This window comes from Pongo abelii, chromosome 18 (assembly GCF_028885655.2).
Source record: "Pongo abelii isolate AG06213 chromosome 18, NHGRI_mPonAbe1-v2.0_pri, whole genome shotgun sequence".
Classification (NCBI taxonomy): Eukaryota; Metazoa; Chordata; class Mammalia; order Primates; family Hominidae; genus Pongo; species Pongo abelii.
This window is the reverse complement of record NC_072003.2, coordinates 21,878,108-21,896,781: the sequence shown is the minus strand read 5'-3', so window position 1 is coordinate 21,896,781 and position 18,674 is coordinate 21,878,108. Positions and strand designations below refer to the sequence as shown.

The 18,674-nt window shown below is 46.4% G+C and overlaps 1 protein-coding gene across 2 annotated transcripts in view; it reads right to left on the bottom strand.

Moving 5' to 3' along the window:
• TMC5 (transmembrane channel like 5) overlaps nt 1–17,922 on the bottom strand; it is an 89,865-nt gene extending 71,943 nt beyond the window's left edge. The window contains exon 1 of one of the 2 annotated variants that reach the window (XM_024241443.3): nt 17,286–17,922. The gene's annotated coding sequence lies outside the window, so the exon portion shown is untranslated. The remainder of the gene's footprint in view (nt 1–17,285) is intronic. The other variant, XM_063717656.1, reaches the window with a different exon arrangement.
• Between the last annotated feature and the right edge of the window lie 752 nt (nt 17,923–18,674).

The following is an 18,674-nucleotide window of genomic DNA, read 5'->3' as shown; positions in this document are numbered from 1 at the left end:
TTCCTCCTCTTTTACCATGATCCTTTCTTGGAAGGAAGTTCATGGGCTAAACCCCTCCTAGCAGTTTTACCCTAACTATAACTCTAAGCCCACTTGATTAACGCTACTTTGTAACAAGACTTTCTTTCTCCTAAGACAGTCCCCAAGGTGGGTGAAGCTCACAGGCCTTAGATGTAAAGCTGGTGGATGCAATTGAATCGCAGTACAATGTTTGCATTCAGGGGCTGATGTTCTGTTTGAAGTACGCAGTGTGCAGCTGGCTTTCATTCTATTTTAGAAAGAGAGTTGCAGAAACTATAGATCTAGAGCAGTGGTTCTCAAGTGGGGGCGATTTTGCCTCTGAGAGCACATTTGGCAATGTGTGGAGACTTTTTTTTTGTCACAACTGTAGCAGGGGGTGTGACATTGGCATCTAGTAGGTAGTTGCTAAACATCCTAAAATGTGCAAGACTGGCCTCCCCACAACAGAAAATTATTTGGCCCCAAATGCCAAGAGTGCCAAGGTTGACAAACCTTGATCTAGGGCAATGCTGTCCAATAGAACTTTCTATGCTGATGGAATGCTTCTCTACATGCATGTCCAATATGGCAGCCACTAGCCACATGTAGCTATGGAACACTTCAAATATGGCTAGCTCGGGAACTAGATTGAGAAACTAAATTGTTTGTTTATTTTTCTTATTTCAGAGACAGGGTCTCATTTTGTCACTCAGGCTGGTGTGCAGTGGCACGATGATAGCTCACTGCAGCCTCGAACTCCTGGACTCAAGTGGTTCCTGCGTCTCAGCCTCTTGAGTAGCTGGGATTATAGGTGTGAGCCACTGTGCCCAGCTATTAAATTTAATTTTAATTAACTTTAATTCATCATGTTGCCCAGGCTGGTCTTGAACTCTTGGCCTCAAGTGATCTGCTGGCCTTGGCCTCCCAAAGTGCTGGGATTACAGGTGTGAGCCATTGTGCCCAGCTGGAACTCCAACATTTAAAACATTATTGATGAGGGTGCATCTGACAACATCAAGCTTGGGTGCCCATGAGAGTCACTTGGGAGCCTGATGGAGATGGGGGCAAGTGGATCCTCAGGTGACCAACTTGTCCGAGTGTGCCCAGGACTTCCCCAGTTTTAGCACTAGAAGTTCTGTGCTAAAACCCCGTCAGTCCCAGGAAGACCGCCCCAGCCCAGGTCCCATTCCCAGAAGTTTTCATTCACTAAATCTCAAGTGGGACCTGGGAATTTAGCTTTTTATCGGGTTTCCCAAGTGATTCCTTTATGTGCCAAAGTTTAAGAATCACTGCAGATCAGCCAGCGAGGAGCAGGGAGAGAGGAGGGAAGAAAAAAGTTGATTTGTTACCATCACAGAGAAGGTGAGCATTTAAAAAAGAAAAGAGAAGCAATAAAAAATGTTTTAAGATGATTAAATTGCTTTTTAAAGCAAAACAAAACAAAAAGTGGGCTTGTGGGTTACTTGTGGTTCAGCAAATTGGCCCTTTATTGCTTGGCTGGATGGCTGCATCCCACCCCAGAAGAAGGAGGACCCCCGTCTCTGGGACAGATGGAGACAAGTCAAGGTGCACATCCTGGCTCTTGCACCCACTGAGATCTGCCAGGAGTGGGCTCCTCTGCTATCGGACAAGAAACGATGCTGCTTACTGGAGACCTGTAGGCTGTAGAAACCTGTCCTCTTTCCTTCCCCACTGTCAGTGTGCTCAGAACCCTGCCAGGAACAGTGAAAAATGATAAAGTTTAATGCTCCCTTTGGCTAGGGATCCTCCCTATTCTCTACCACCGGGCCTGGGAAAGGTGGCAGGAGGCAATGAAGCTGGGGTGACTTTTATGCACACCCTGCATGTATGGGTCTGCATCAAGTCTCCCTCTTTTAGAGGAAAAAGAACCTCCTTCTGGATCCACCGTGGGGGTCAGAAGCATAGCTCTTTATAAGACTAATTTGGATTCTTATAATAGTCCTATAATGCTTAGTTAAACAAGTATTATATAACACGACCCAAGTATTATCGCTTGGATTTGCAGAGAGCAAAACACAAAATAGAAACCAATGATAACAAAACAACTTATATATCTGTGCCAGGCACTGTTATAAGAACTGGACATGCATTAACCCATTTAAATCTTACCATAGCCTTAGAAATAGGTGCTATTGGCTGGGTGCGGTGGCTCACGCCTGTAATCCCAGCAATTTGGGAGGCCAAGGCGGGCGGATCACCTGAGGTCAGGAGTTCGAGATCAGCCTGGCCAACATGGTGAAACCCCTGTCATCACTAAAAGTACAAAAATGAGCTGAGCGTGGTGGTGCATGCCTGTAATCTCAGCTACTTCGGAGGCTGAGGTGGGAGAATCGCTTGAACCTGGGAGGCAGAGGTTGCAGTGAGCTGAGATCACACCACTGCACTCCAGCCTGGATGACAGAGTGAGACTCTATCTCAATAAATAAATAAATAAATAAACAAATAAATAAATTGCTTGAGGAAAAGCTAAAGCAAGACGAAGAAGGTATTTGAGAGAAAGGGAGAAATGATATTCAAGAGACAATGGAAAGAAATCCCAGGATAACAGCTGTGCCCCAGCTCTAGAAAGCAGTCAGTCCAAATTACACCACCCAACAAAGAGAATGAGTAAGAACTGGGGTGATCTCAGAGATACAGTAAAGCTGTGTATATTTGCTCTGTCAACAACAAAAAAACAAAGACAAATAGAAATTCCAAAACAAGCAATCCTCTAAAAGCTGTAAAGAAAGTCAGAACCAGATATGAATAAACTAAACTCTGGCCTGTCTGTGAGCAGTCAAGGGTGCACAGGAAAAAAAAAAAAAAAGCAAACTCAACTCACCTGGACCAATGGCTCAGATTAAGTGACATAAAGTGACATAGAATTAGATGTCCCTTTCTAGGAACTCAACTTCTCTAACCACATAACCACAGCTTTGAAGCCAGGTAGTTTTCATCTTTTATAGTCTACCTGTGATATTGTAATTTGTGATAAGAAATGTATCTTTGGTCTTTATTCCAGGTTTCCGGCACAGGCTCCTAAAACGTTGGAATTTCCTAGGTAATGAGAGCGTCTTTTGTTCAAATATTTGGTCTTTGGTTCCGGTTCCTAAAACAGAGCTCCTAATCCCTTGGAAATTCCTGAGTGATGGGAATGTCTTTTGTTCCAATGAGGCAGCTTTCAACAGGGGCTCCTGGATGGAGGCTGCTCACCAGAAAGACCAAGCTAGGGTTAGAAGCTTGCAACTTTCAGCCTTGCCCCTCATCCTCCAGGAATGAGAGAAGGACTGGAGATTGATTTAATAATCAATGGAGCCTCCATAAAAACCCTCAGTGAAGAGGTTGGAGATCTTCCAGGTTGAACACATCCACATTCTTAGAGAGTGACACACCCAAATTCATTGGGACAGAAGCTCCTGAACTTGGGACTCTTCTGGAACTTACCTCTTCACCTGGCTGTTCACCTGTATCCTTTATCATATTCTTTTTTTTTAAGACAGAGTTTCACTCTTGTCACCCAGGCTGAAGGGCAACGGCGCCATCTCGGCTCACTGCAACCTCTGCCTCCCAGGTTGAAGTGGTTCTCCTGCCTCAGCCTCCCTAGTAGCTGGGATTACAGGGGTCTGCCACCATGCTCGTCTAATTTTTGTATTTTTTGTAGATGGGTTTCCGCCATCTTGGCCAGGCTGGTCTCGAATTCCTGACCTCTGGTGATCCACCCGCCTTGGCCTCCCAAAGGGCTGGGATTACAGGCATGAGCCACCACCCCCAGCCTATCATATTCTTTATAATACACAGGTAAACCTAAGTAAAGGTTTCCCTGAGTTGTGTGAGCCATTCTAGAAAATAATTGAACCTGTGGAAGAGTTCAGCTGGTCAGAAGTTCCCAAGGCCAGGACTTGAAATTGATATCTAAAGTTGGGAGGCAGTCTTGTGGGGCTGAGCCCTCAACCTGTGGATTCTGACACTAACTCCAGTCAGATTATGTTAGAATTCAATAAAACTGTGGTGGCAGATGTGGTGGCTAACACTTGTAATCCCAGCACTTTGGGAGGCTGAGGTGGGCAGACCTCCTGAGGTCAGGAGTTTGAGACAAGCCTGGCCAACATGGCAAAACTCTGTCTCTACTAGAAATAAAAAACAATTAGCCAGGTGTGGTGGCACATGCCTGTAGTTCCAGCTACTCGGGAGGCTGAGGCAGGAGAATTGCTTCAACCTGGGAGGTGGAGATTGCAGTGAGCCAAGATGGCACCACTGCACTCCAGCCTGGGTAACAGAGAAAGATTCTGTCTCAAAATAATAATAATAATAATAATAATGATAAAATTGTGGGGCACCCAGCTGGTGTTGGAGACTTGGTCAGTGTGGACCCCTCAACCCCCGCCAATATCTGATCACAGAAGTGTTCTTTGTTGAAAGTACAGTGGGAAAAAACTTTTTTTCCTAGTATTCAACCTACAATGCAAGAAACATATAATTGTAGTTTATAAGACACAAAACGCAAGCTTATAAACCACAATATGTAAAAAATAATTTTTAGAAGTGGGGAAATGCAGGTGGTAGAACTTTATTAGAGGAAAATGTTGAGGTGCTAAATTCCTTCTCTTATGAAGTGGAGAGTCAGCGACGCTGTCCAAGTTTAAGGAACTGTAAGTACATCATCATTGGCAGTGGTTCTCAACTGAGAGTGATTTTGCCCTCAAGAGACACTGAGCAAAGTCTGGCAAACTTTTGGTTGTCACAACTGCAGTGAGTGTGCTACTGGTATCTAGTGGGTGGAGGCCAGGGATGCTGTTAAACATCCTCTAATGCAGAAGACAGCCCCCACAGCCAAGAATGATCTGGTCCAATGTGTCAGTCATACAAAAGTTGAGATATGCTGATTTATCGCTATGAAGGAAACAACAAAATATAAATAATGAAACAAAATTGGGAGAGAACAGAATGGGAGAAGGAAGAGAAAGGAAAAGGGGTAAGTGCAGTGGTGCAACCACAGTTCACTGGAGCCTCTAACTGCTGGGCTCCATCGATCCTCCCGCCTCAGCCTCGTGAGTAGCTGGCAACACAGGCACATGCCACCACGACTGGCTGAATTTTTATTTTTTAATTAATTAATTAACGTCCAGACTGAGTCTCGCTCTGTGGCCCAGGCTGGAGTGCAATGGCGCAATCTCAGCTCACTGCAACCTCTGCCTCCCAGGTTCAAGCAATTCTCCTGCCTCAGCCTCCCAAGCAGCTGCGATTACAGGCACCCGCCACTACGCCCAGCTAATTTTTTTGTAGTTTTATTAGAGACGGGGTTTCACCATGTTGGCCAGGCCTGACCTCGTGATCCACCCACCTCGGCCCCCCAAAGTGCTGGGATGACAGGGGTGAGCCACTGGGCCTGGCCTATTTTTTAATTTTTTTTGTAGAGACAGAGTTGCACCCAGGCTGATTTCTAATGTCTGGGCTCAAGTGGTCCTCCCACCTTGGCCTCCCGAAGAGCTTGGACTACAACAGACGTGAGCCACCATACCCAGCTGCTTACAATTTTTTGAAAATAAAAAATGTGATTTCCAAATAAAAAAGATAAATTAAGTAAGTACTTAAAAATGCAAACATATGATTATGGAGGTTCTCGAGCAATCCAGGTCCCTAAGTAAACAGAGATACCTGGAAAGGGGTTTGGAAGCAGGGCATTGGAGTTTCCTTTGAAATACTGCATCCTAAATGTCCCTCTTTTCACCCCATTCAGGGAAGCAGAAAAGCAAATTCTTTCTCTCTCTCTTTTCCCCCCTTCAAATATCTTTGAGTCATAGCAAATTCTCTCTTCTCTCTCTTTTTTTTTTTTTTTTTTTTTTGAAATGGAGTGTAGCTCTGTTGCCCAGGCTGGAGTGTAGTGGTGTGATCTTGGCTCACTGCAACCTCCGCCTCCCAGGTTCAAGCAATTCTCCTACCTCAGCCTCCTGAGCAGTTGGGACTACAGGCATGTGCCACCAGGCCCAGCTAATTTTTTTTGTATTTTTAATAGACACGGGGTTTCACCATGTTGGCCAGGATGGTCTCGATCTCCTGACCTCGTGATCTGCCCACCTCGGCCTTCCAAAGTGCTGGGATTACAGGCGTGAGCCACCGCGCCCGGCCCTCTCTCTCTCTTTTTTAAGAGATGGAGTCTCACTCTGCTATCCAGGCTAGAGTGTGGTGATGCGACCTCCTAGGCCCAAGCCATCCTCCTGCCTCAGCCTCCCAAGTAGCTGTGACTATAGGTGTATGCCAACCACACTTGGCTCAAATTTTCTTTTTTCAACTCTGATTTGTTCCACATTCACCTCTTGAATTCTGCTACCTTTTCTCCCATGCTGGGTAAGTATGACATCAAGCTTGGGAAGTTTCTAGATTCAATGCTGTTTGCAGCAGGGCCAGGACTAGGGTGAGGGAGTAAGATAAGTGCTGAGCTGAGATGCAAATTTAAAGGGGGCCAAAAATCCCAGTAATCAAGTGTATCATCCATTTTCACACCTGAGACTGGGTAATTTATAAAGAAAAAGAGGTTTAATGGACTCACAGTTCCACATGGCTGGGGAGGTCTCACAATCATGGCAGAAGGCAAAGGAGGAGCAAAGGCACATCTTACATGGCAGCAGGCAAGAGCACGTGTGCAGGGGAACTGCCCTTTATAAAACCATCAGATCTCGTGAGACTTATTCCCTATCATGAGAACAGCATGGGAAAAACCCACCCCTATGATTCAATTACCTCCCACAATGTCCCTCTCATGACATGTGGGGATTATGGGAGCTATAATTCAAGATGAGATTTGGGTGGGGAAACACCATATCATCAAAATAAATAATATTTTAATGTGATACTTTTAAAAATAAAAATAAATGCAAAAAACCCATGATGAAAAAAAATCAACATGTTCAAAACAGACAGGATCGGAATTACTGCTTTGTGCTTTTGGCTCCAGCTCTGATCTTTCTCAGTGCCACACTGACTGACAGACAGAACCTTGCAATCCAGGTGTCCATGAGTCTCATACTGCCAGGTCCTGTTCTCTCACCTCAGGAATGACAATTCTTGGGGTGACCTAAACCATTTTCTTGGAGATCTCCACTCACCTCCTCTCATTTTAAGTCCTTTCCTCTGATCATATAATTTATAACTCAAGTCTCTGACACAGGATAAAATTCCATTTCTCCTTTGGAAAGCCACTATTTTGCATTGGATGTGGGTGCTAACACATCAAAGGCTGGGAACTGTAACTATGGGCTTCCAATTCTTCTGGTGAATTCTAAACACAGGACTGTCTTTTTTTTCTTTTAAATTACACCCATGTTCAGCCAGGCGAGATGGCTTAATCCTGTAATCCCAGGGCTTTGGGAGGCTGAGGCAGGAGGATTGCTTGAAACCAGGAGTTGGAGACCAGCCTAGGTGATATAGCAAGACCCTGGCTCTACAAAAAATTTTAAAAATTAGCTGAGCACAGTGGCATGCAGCCGTTAGTCCCAGCTACCCAGGAGGCTGAGTCTGGATGATGACTTGAAACAAGGGAGTTGAGGCTGCAGTGCGCTATGATCATGCCACTGCACTCCAGCCTGGGGGACAGAGTGAAACTCTGTCTCTACAGAAAATTTTAAAATTAGTTGAATTTTTTGTTTGTTTGTTTTTTGTTTTTTGTTTTTGAGACGGAGTCTTGCTCTGTTGCCAGGCTGGAGTGCAGTGGCATGATCTCACCTCACTGCAACCTCCACCACCCGGGTTCCAGTGATTCCCTTGCTTCAGCCTCTCCAGTAGCTGAGACTACAGGCGCATGCCACCATGCCTGGCTAATTTTTTTTTGTATTTTAGTAGAGACAGGGTTTCACCATGTTGGCCAGGATGGTCTTGATCTCCTAATCTCGTGATCCGCCCTCCTCAGCCTCCCAAAGTGCTAGGATTACAGACGTGACCCACCACGCCTGGCCTAAAATTAGTTGATTTTTAATCATTCGTGGTGGTGCATGCCTGTAGTCCCAGCTACTTAGGAGGCTAAGGCAGGAGGATCACTCAAGCCCAGAAGTTCAAGGCTGCAATGAGCTATGATCACACCACTACACTCCCTATAAATATTTCTTTCCCTATGAATGCCTTTGCAGAAATGACCATATCTGATGATTAGCATTCTAGCTGCTGTGATTTATCTCTGGGAATGGTGAACGTTGGGTGACTAGAAATAACCTGAGCAATAATGGTGTCACCTCCTGCCACGTCATTCTGAAAAATCTTGCAAATATGATTCATTGAGTTATTCATTAAGTATTTATGAAGATGTTCTATAGCTTGAACTTGACCCTGTCTTCTGGGGACAGGACCTTTTCTGGCAAAATATGACAATAAACCCTACTTTTAACATTAGTGGCTGGGCGTGGTGGCTCACGCCTGTAATCCCAGCACTTTGGGAGGCCCAGGCGGGCGGATCACGAGGTCAGGAGATTGAGACCATCCCGGCTAACACGGTGAAACCCTGTCTCTACTAAAAATACAAAAAATTAGCCGGGTGTGGTGGCAGGTGCCCGTAGTCCCAGCTACTCGGGAGGCTGAGGCAGGAGAATGGTGTGAACCTGGGAGGCAGAGCTTGCAGTGAGCAGAGATCGCACCACTGCACTCCAGACTGGGCGACAGAGCAAGACTCCATCTCAAAAGAAAAAAAACAACACATTCATTTCCACTGAGCTTCTCTTCCCCTCTCTAGTGTAGAAAGAATCTAGTCAAACAATAACAATAATAATAAGTTAATAATAATAACAACCACAGTAATAAGCATGAAGACAGCACTATTTATTGAGTGCTGACATGCATGCCAGGCACAGGGCTATGCCCTTCACATGTATTAGCAACTGAATGCTCAAACAACTTTATGGGGAGGTATTATTACCCCCATTTTATGATTACATTGAGACCCAGAGAGGTTAAGTAACTCACTTAAGGTCACACAGCTAAACAGAGGCAGAATGGGATTCAAACCCATACCTCTCTGATTGCGTATGCTGGGCTTGGATCATCATCATCAACAACATCATTGTTGGCAGTGCATGGTGGCTCATGCCTGTAATGCCGGCACTTTGGGAGGTTGAGGCAGAAGGATGGCTTGAGCTTAGGAGTTTGAGACCATCCTAGGCAATATAGTGAGACCTTGTCTCTACTAAAAATCATAAATGTTAGGCGGGCATGGTGGCATGTGCCTGTAGTCTCCACTACTCAGAAGGCTGAAGCAGGAGGATTGCTTGAGCCCAGGAGATCAAGGCTGCAGTGAGCTATGATTTCACCACTGCACTCCAGCCTGGGCAACAGAGTGAGATACTGTCTCAAACAAAAAAAAAGCAACACAAAAATCACTTATCAGAGGAAGAAGGGAAGGATGAGAAAAATGAGAAGGATGAGAAAAATGAGAAGTTATTGTTTCTTGAACACCATAAAGAAATAAATAGATTTTTTTTTTAAACCCCAGAGAATGAAGTACCATTGGGAGAGACCACCTGAATTCACTCATCCTACAAAGCATTCTTCTAGAACATGATGCTCCAGGAGACACCCCCAGACATAGAGTTCACATTTATTGTGTGTTTGTCGTGCACCGTATTTTCTTATTAGCTCTGATATCCACCTGTGGAAGTGGGAGCTTTTGGCATACTACCCATTCTACAGACAAGGAAACCAAGGCCAGAAACATACAATAACTGACCCAGAATCCCACAGTTAGACCTGGGGAAGCCCAGATTCCAACTCAACCAGATAACCCTAGGGCTTGTTCTCATAATCAACACTCTTGCCTCCCATTTCCCCATGGTCATTCTTTCCTCTAACAAATATCTGTTGTGCCTCAGTTCTGTACCCTCGTCTGGCAATAAGCAATATGACAGCCTCAGTTTCCGTCCTCCTTCCCTGACACGTTCCCAAGCATTCCGCATTATTCCCAGGACCTCCCACCCCTCCTTCAAAGCACCTTCACTTACCTGCCCTCAGTTCTACGTGAAAATCCAGATAAACTTCCCCTCCACTTTGTAGTTCAAAGCTAGAGGGACAGGCAACAGGTCCTCTTTTTTTCTTAACTAACTGGTAAGGCCCATCTTTTTCTGCCTCTCTGCCATGTTGCCTTAAAGACTGCTCCTTGCTATCTTGGTCACACGTCTGGGTGGGATGCCACGAAGATCACGGGGAGGGGGTTGTTTACTGAGCTCATTGCCGTTTTATGCCGCCCTGGCTATCATCTCTTTCCTCACCACCCAATGAATAACCAGGTCTCACCTGGTGAAAATGCAAATCAGTCTTCCACCTGTAACATCACAGCTGCACCTATGGCCTCTGTCCACTGAGTCTGCAACGATGAAGGCCTAACTCAGGTCCCAAGTTGTGCATTTCCTTCTTCCTAAGCCCTAACTCCTCCCTCTCATTAATATTCTTTTGATATCAGCTCAATAAAAATATCAAAGTCCTTTCCAGAGGTTATTTCTTGGACACCATAAGGAAGTAAATAGATTCGTTTTGTGTGTGTTTTTTTTAACCCTAGAGAGTGAAGTGGTGTGGGAAGAAACTACCTGAATTCATTAATCCAACAAAGAATGGAACGTGATGCTCCACTAGACACCCCCAGGCACTGGCTACTTTTTTTTTTTTTGAGACAGAGTTGCCCTCTGTCACCTAGGCTGCAGTGCAGTGCCACAATCTCAGCTCACTGCAACTTCCTCCTCCTGGGCTCAAGGGATCCTCCTGCCTCAGCCTCCCAAGTAGCTGGGACCACAGGTGCGAGCCATCATGCCTGACTAATTTTTGTATTTTTTGAAGAGTTGGGGTTTTGTCGTGTTGCCCAGGCTGGTCTTGAACTCCTGAGCTCAAGTGATCCACCCATCTTGGTCTCCAAAACTGCTGGGATTACAGGCGTAAGCCATTGCACCTGGCCTGGCCACGTTTTTCTTTTTCTTTTTCTTTTTCTTTTTTTTTGGAGACAGAGTCTTGCTCTGTCGCCCAGGCTGGAGTGCAATGGCGCCATCTGGGCTCACTGCAACCTACGCCTCCCAGGTTCAAGTGATTCTCCTGCCTCAGCCTCCCGAGTAGCTGGGATTACAGGTGTCCGCCACTACACCCAGCTAATTTTTGTATTTTTAGTAGAGATGGGGTTTCACCATGTTGGCCAGGCTGGTCTTGAACTCCTGACCTCAGGTAATCCACCTGCCTCGGCCTGCCAAAGAGCTGGGATTACAGGCATGAGCCACTGCGTCTGGCCGCCTGGCCACATTTTTCTATAGATACATCCCCTTTGGCAACATGCGGACCATACAGGTTTAACTCTGTAATTATGATCACCAATGGCATGTCCCTTCTGGAAACAAAGGACAGGCAGTATAAAACCAGCCCACATTTCAAGACAGTTGACTTGAATTCAAATGCTGACTCTGGCACTCTAAGACTATAATGTCTCAACTCCTCTGAGCCTCAATTTCCTCCCCATTAACCTACAAAGTGGGAACTACATACGCTCCCTGCTCCTAGTGTTGATAAGGGCTACATCAGTTAACATTTGAGAAAGTCTGGACTAAGATTATTTCTAGCCACCTAAGACTCACATTCCCAGGGATAAACCCCAGCAGATGGGATGCTAATCCATCACAAAGGGTTTTCTCTGAGAAGGAGATTTTATATTCATACAGAAATAAAGAAGGAGGTAGACAATCGAGGGCTGGATCAAATTTCTGTATTTTTACAAATACCAGAACAAACAAGATCCGTTTCCTATGGCATTTGCATTTGGGGGAGTATCATTTAAAAGAAAAAAAGAATGTCCTAGTTCTATAATTCACAGAAAGAATTGGGGTCTATAGTTACCGTTCCTCTATTTTTTTTTTTCTTTGAGACAGGCTCTTGCTTTGTCAGCCAAGGCTGGAATGCAGTGGTACAATCATAGCTCACTGCAGCCTCTGACTGTTGGGCTCAAGCAATCCTCCTGCCTCACTCAACCTCCCAAGGAGGTGAGACTACAGGTATGTACCACCACATTTGGCTAACATTTTAAATTTTTGTAGATATGGGGTCTCTCTACGTTGCCCAGGCTTGTCTCAAACTACTGGGCTCAAGTGATCATCCCACCTTGGCTTCCCAAGGTGTTGGGATTACAGGCATGAGCCACTGCACCTAGCCCCAATCTTTGATATATTAGCACTAAATGCAAAACAGTGGCTTTCCAATGGAGAAATGGAATTTTCTCCTGTGGAAGAGACTTGAGTTATAAATTGTATGATCAGAGGAAATGAGAGGAGGAGGGTGGTGGTTTCCAAGAAGACAGTTTGGTTTGCCCCAAGAGCTGTCATTACTGGGGTGAAAGGACAGTACCTGGCAGAATTTGACTCTAGGAACACCTGGATCGTGGGGTTCTGCCTGCCAATCATTGTGGAGCTGCACCAAACGAGCTCCTGGCAAGAAGTCAAAGCAGTGATTTTGATTCTTTTGTAGCTATAAGTCAGGATTTCTCAACCTCGGCAGTATTGTCATTTGGGGCCAGACAACTGCCTATTGTGGGGAGCTGGGGGGACTGCTCTGCGCATTGTAGGATGTTTAGCAGTATGTCTGGCTTCTATCTATTAGTTACCAGGAGGACACCCCAACCCCACCCCATCTGCAAGCTATGACAACCAAAAACGTCTTCAGGAATGGGCAAATATCCCCTGGGAGGCAAAGCTGCCTCCACCTGAGAACCACTGCTCTAAATGTGACCAAGTTCCATGGACTTTGAACAGAGTCTCCTCCCTCTCCATTGCATGGGACAAGGAAATCAGCAACTCAACATTTTCTCTAATAGAGTTTTCGCCCCTCTGTTTCTCCTCTTCTAGAAACTATAGCATATTTTTACATATTTCAGTTTATGACAGATATATGCCCTATAAACTGTAATTATACGCTTCTTGTCTGTAGGCAGACTGTAAGTTGGCAATACTGGTTGCTTCCAGAGTGAGAAACTGGGTGGCCGGAGACAGATATGGAGGGAGATACTTTTCAGTATTTGCTTAGACATCTTTTGGATGTCGCCCAGGCTGGGCTCAAGCGATCTTCTTGCCTCAGCCTCAGCCTCCTGAGCATCTGGGACTACAGGAACTCACCACTATGCCCACCTAATTTCTCTTTTTTGTCGAGATGGGGGTCTCCCTATGTTGCCTAGGCTGGTCTCCAACTCCTGGCCTCAAGCGATCCTCCCGCCTCAGCCTCCCAAGGCTCTGGGATTACAAGCCACTGTGCCTGGTCTCTTTGGGGTTTTATACCACGTGGCAGTGTAACTTTTTCAAAAAATAAGTTAAATCTTGAAAATTGTCTCCTGTGAATTGCACACAGTACGAATAGCATGGTCCCATCTTTTTAAAAGATAAGTAAAAATAATCTCTATTATTACACCCAGGAGGAGAGGGAGAAATCTGGAGTAACACACATGAAACTCCAAGCAGCAATTATCACCAGGGGGTGAATTAGCAGAGTTTTTCACCTTCTATGCAAATATTTTTATAAATAAATTTTTAAAATAACATGCATGAGTATTGTGTTAGTAATTGGAGAAAACAACAGGAACAGTAAAAGAAAAAGATCTATTTCCAAGGTCACTGGGGAGCCCCTCAATTTTGGGAAGTGAGGAAGAGGGAGAACCTTCTGGAAGCAGCAGATGCTGGGAGCCCCAGACACAGAAAGCAGGGACCCTAGATAGAGGCTGATGATTGAATTAGGGGGTACAATGATGGGGGCATGAATTAAGAGGGAAATAAAAATAAATGAGCAGACACTAGAATAGGAAGGATAGCTCTGTGTCATTGGATGGGTTATGAATTTCCCTGAGCCTGCCTCAGTCTCCTCAGCTATAAAATGGAAGTCATTATAATACATAAGTGGCCAACATTTATCCTTACATTGTTCTATCACCATCTATGTGTGGGTTGTATTTAATCCTCACAGCAGCCCTATGAGTTAGGTACTACTAGAATCATCCCAGTTTACAGATGAGTCATTTGAAGCACAGAGAGGTTAAGTAACTTGGCCCAAGGTCACACAGCAAGAAAGTGGCAGAGGCAAGAAAGTGGAAGAGGCAGGATTTTAACCCAGGAGGTCTGGCTCTGGAGCCTGAGTTCTATAGATGACTAGGGCTGGGACTTAGCACAATATCAGGCACATGGTAAGCAGAACAGACATTAAAGACTATGATTATGTTAAAAGGCTAGGATTCCTCATCCACCAAGTACCATATTAAAGGATGTAGTGCCTCCCCCTAAGAGGAAAGCACAATGTCCTTCCCATCCCATGCCAGCCTTACCATCCCCAGAAACTGCCCTGGCCTTTTTTTTTTTTTTTTTTTTTTATTTATTTTATTTTTTGAGACAGGGTTTGGTGATGTCGCCCAGGCTGGAATGCAGTGGCGCAATCTTGGCTCACTGCAATCTCTGCCTCCCGGGCTCAAGCAATTCTCGTGCCTCAGCCTCCCGAGTAGCTGGAACCACAGGCATGCACCACCACACCCAGCTAATTTTTGTACTTTTAGTAGAGACAAGGTCTTGCCGTGTTCTCTGGGCTGGTCTGGAACTCCTGGACTCAAGTGATCTGCCCGCCTTGGCCTCCCAAAGTGCTGGGAATACAGGTTTGAGTAACCATGCCCAGCCTGCCCTGGCACACTTAAATGCAGCATTTGTCCTACCAGAACACAGAACTCTCCAAAACTTTGACAGGTGGAGATCCCTGCAAGGAGACTATCTGGATGAGAAGCGGGTGGTAGGGTACGCCTAAAGTCCTAGCTACTTGGGAGGCTGAGGCAGGATGATTGCTTGAGGCCAGGAGTTTGAGACCAGCCTGGGCAACACAGCGAGACCTTGTCTCTACAAAAAATTAAAAAATTAGCTGGGCGTAGAGGTGAGCAGCTGCAGTCCCAGCTACTCAGGAAGCTGAGGTGGGAGGATCGCTTGAGCCATGACTTTAAGGCTGCAGGGAGCTACAATTGTGCCACTGCACTCCAACTTGGGCAACAGAGCAAGACTCAGTCTCTAAAACTAAATAAATAAATAGATGAGAAGGGGTTCAAGGAAAAGGTGCTTTATTTAATCCTCCTTGGAGAGTTTGACCTACACAGCAACAGATCCTAAGGCCAGGAATGGAAAGGAGCATCAAGCATCAAATAACATGGACAGTTATAGCTGTCATTCATTATGTGCCAGACATTCTGCCTAGTGCTCTCTAGACACGAATGCAGATCACCGCTCCAACAGCCCTAGGAGGTCCTATGATTCTCCCCATTCTACAGACGAGGAAACTGAGGCTCCAAAGACAACTTGCCAAAATCCCAGAGCTGAGAATTACTCCAAGATGACATGTGAACCCAGGTCTAGCCAAAATAACCACTCCACAACTATCCTTCCCACCTGAAATACTCCTCCCAGAGCTTCATCAGCTGCAAGCAGGGGGAGAAGACAGGACATTCTTTTGTATAACAAAAGAATGGTGGGTCTTGGAGAAAGCCTCTTGGTGCCCCCAGGTGAAGAGCAGGGATATGGGTGGCACCCCCTCCTCTGCAGGGCCTGGTTCTGTGGGCTACTCAGAGGGCAGGGAAGCTCCTTCATCACCTCTGCCCCATGACATCCCACTCTTCCTTCTGCCTCTTCTAAATGGATGCAACTACTGTGCCATTCCCCCACTCCTGTAGAGGGCGGTCACAGCATTTACTGTAGCTAATGTTGATTGAGCACCTACTAAGTGCCAGGCACTGTTCTGAGTGTTTCATCTTTACTCCCCACAAAAGGGTGGGCTCGGGCTGGGTGCGGTGGCTCACGCCTGTAATCCCAGCACTTTGGGAGGCCGAGGCAAGTGGATCAACTGAGGTCAGGAGTTCAAGACCAGCCTGGCCAACATGACAAAACCCCATCTCTACTAAAAATACAAAAAAAATTAGCCAGGCGTGGTGGTGGGCACCTGTAATCTCAGCTACTTGGGAGGTTGAGGGAGGAGAATTGCTTGAACCTGGGAGACGGAGGTTGCAGTGAGCTGAGATCGCAACATTGCACTCCAGCCTGGGCAACAGAGCGAGACTCTGTCTCAAAAAAAAAAAAAAAAAAGTCAGGCTTGGTGGCTCATGCCCGTAATCCCAGCATTTTAGGAGGCTGAGGCAGGAGGATCTTTTGAGCCCAGAAGTTCAAGGCCAGACTGGGCAACATAGTGAGACCCCCATCTCTACAAAAATTTACAAAATTAGCCAGGCATGGTGGTGTGCGTGCCTTTGGTCCCAGCTACTCGGGAGGCTGAGGCAGGAGGATCGCTTGAGCCTGGGAGGTTGAAGCTGCATGAGCTACAATCACAACACTGCATTCCAGCCTGGGCAACAGAGCGAGACAACAATTAAAAAAAAAAAAATCCCACAAAAACCCTATAGGGTAGGTGCCATTATTGTCTTCATTTTATAGATAAGGAAACTGAGGCACAGAAGAATCAGATAACTGCCACATTCACCGTGCTAGGAGGTGATGGAACCTGGATTGCATGTCAAGATCACACAGACTCCTCTACAGACCACCCAGGTAACATGGGGTGACTTATTCAACCTCTTTGAACCTTTGTCTCCTAATCTGTAGTCTGGAACTAGCAGGGGTTATTGGAAGGATAAAAGGTAACATGTGCTCCTTATTCATTCGGCAAGTATTTATAGGACATCTACTGTGTGCCAGGCACTGGGGATGTATCTGCAAGCAAAACAGAAAAAAATCCTGCCCTTCTGGCATGCACACATTAGTAGGGGGACACGTATGTGGGTTAGCTCAGTAGATCTTCACAACCCCATAGGCAAGCTACTATTATGGCACCTGTTTCACAGATAGGGAAAAGGATCTCAGAAGTGGCAAACCCAAGTTCACCTTTCTGAGAAATGGTGGGACCTGGATTAGATAATATTCAGTCTCCGGAGTTTGACTTCCTGAGTTCAAATCCCACAGTTTCCATTTAATTGCTGTGGGCAGGTTACTTAACTGTCTGAAACTGGATCTCCCAAGGGTAAAATAGGACCAGGAGACTCTATTTCGTAGATTACCCCAGGAGAAATAACAACATCTAACATTTAGGAAGCAAACAAGGCTCACAGAATCTCTGTGAGGGAAGTCTAATTTTAACCTATCTTTTTCCTTTTTTTTTAAACAGGTGTGGAAACTGGAGCCCAGAGAGGATAAGTAACCTGTCCAGAGGTGCACAACACACAAATAGTGCGCTTCTAAAGCTCATGTTCGCTCTAACCCAGGCCGCTGCTCAGAAAAAAAGCTTACCAGATCGGACATGGTGGAGTAAGCACCCGAGAAACGGTGCGATTATTCTTTTTTTCCTGCACCTGCAGGGCGGGCTGCACGAAGGCGGCGGCCTGGCCGTGTGCATTCCCCGGAAGCTTTCTTAATGCAAAGGGTCAGAGCGCGGCGGTCTGGGGCTGGAGCCGCTGCCCCCTCCACGTGCTCCCTGATTCCCCGCCTGGTGGTTCTCCCCGCACTCTGGCGCCGCACCCCGCTCGCTCCCCGGTCCAGGCCAGTGCTGCCACGCTTGGGCGCCCCGCAATGGGGACACCCCTCCCAGTTCTTCCCAGCCTCTCTGGGAGTCGGCGAGAGGGCTCCGCCAAGACGCCCGTGCTAGGCTGGCAGCCCGGGCGCTGGCCCCACTCCTGGCGAACCCGCCTCACCTCCTGGCGCTCCTGTTGCCGCTGCTTGCGCTGGCCCTTGGGTCGACTCCGGCCCGGGGCAGCCCGCAGGCAGCGCGCCCTGCACCGGAGCCGGCCTTCCTGCCTCGGGGCCGATCGCTTTCTTCTGGGAATTGAGCCAGTTCCTGCTGGGTTGGGACGCCTGCTGGCATCCGAGACCTCTATTCACCGCCCGTAGTCTGCATTCATTCTTTCTTTCCATGAGCCAGCCTTACCCGACTGCCACCAGATGCCGCGCAGGCCTGGGTGCTGCGGCGCTCGGAGGACAGATGCCGCGCAGGCCTGGGTGCTGCGGCGCTCGGAGGACCCAGCAGGCGCATGGGTCAGGGCTGTGCTCTCCAAAACTCTGGCCAAGAGCCACATCATCTAATCCTAAGAGAGATGCAAGTCCTGTCATGATTATCAGTAACTACGAGATAAACGCAAATCAAAACCATAATGAGATATTGGAACAGGAATTAAAAGAAATTAAAGAGTGCATAAGCAGAAACTCAGTTGTATGTGAGAAAACTCAATTCCCCCTGAGAAAGAGAAAGAGCTGGAGTCCTTCTAAAACTAACTGCCTATTTTTCTGTGGCTAGTGAGCCTTCTCTCTCTGCCTTTCCCAGGCACTGTGAAGACCCTGATTCCCTAGCTGTGTAGCTGCAAGGTCGCTAGACAGATAAACTCGAGTAACAAAACATGTTTTTCCTTGAAAAGTAAGAAAGGATGTAATGCATGTCTCAATTGAATAACTGCCTTTGTTTCTCGCTTCTGTAGTATGCTTCCCCCTGAACAGATCTCCCTACCCCCACGAAATGCTTAAAAGTTAACTTAACTCTTTATTCGGTGCTCAGTCCTTTGGATGTTAATCGGACTGGGCCGGTGCACCTAAATAATTAATAAATATCCTCCTGAACCCCATCAGTCTCTGTGATTCCTTAAAAATCCCACAACAAGCTGGGTGCGGTGGCTCAAGCCTGTAATCCCA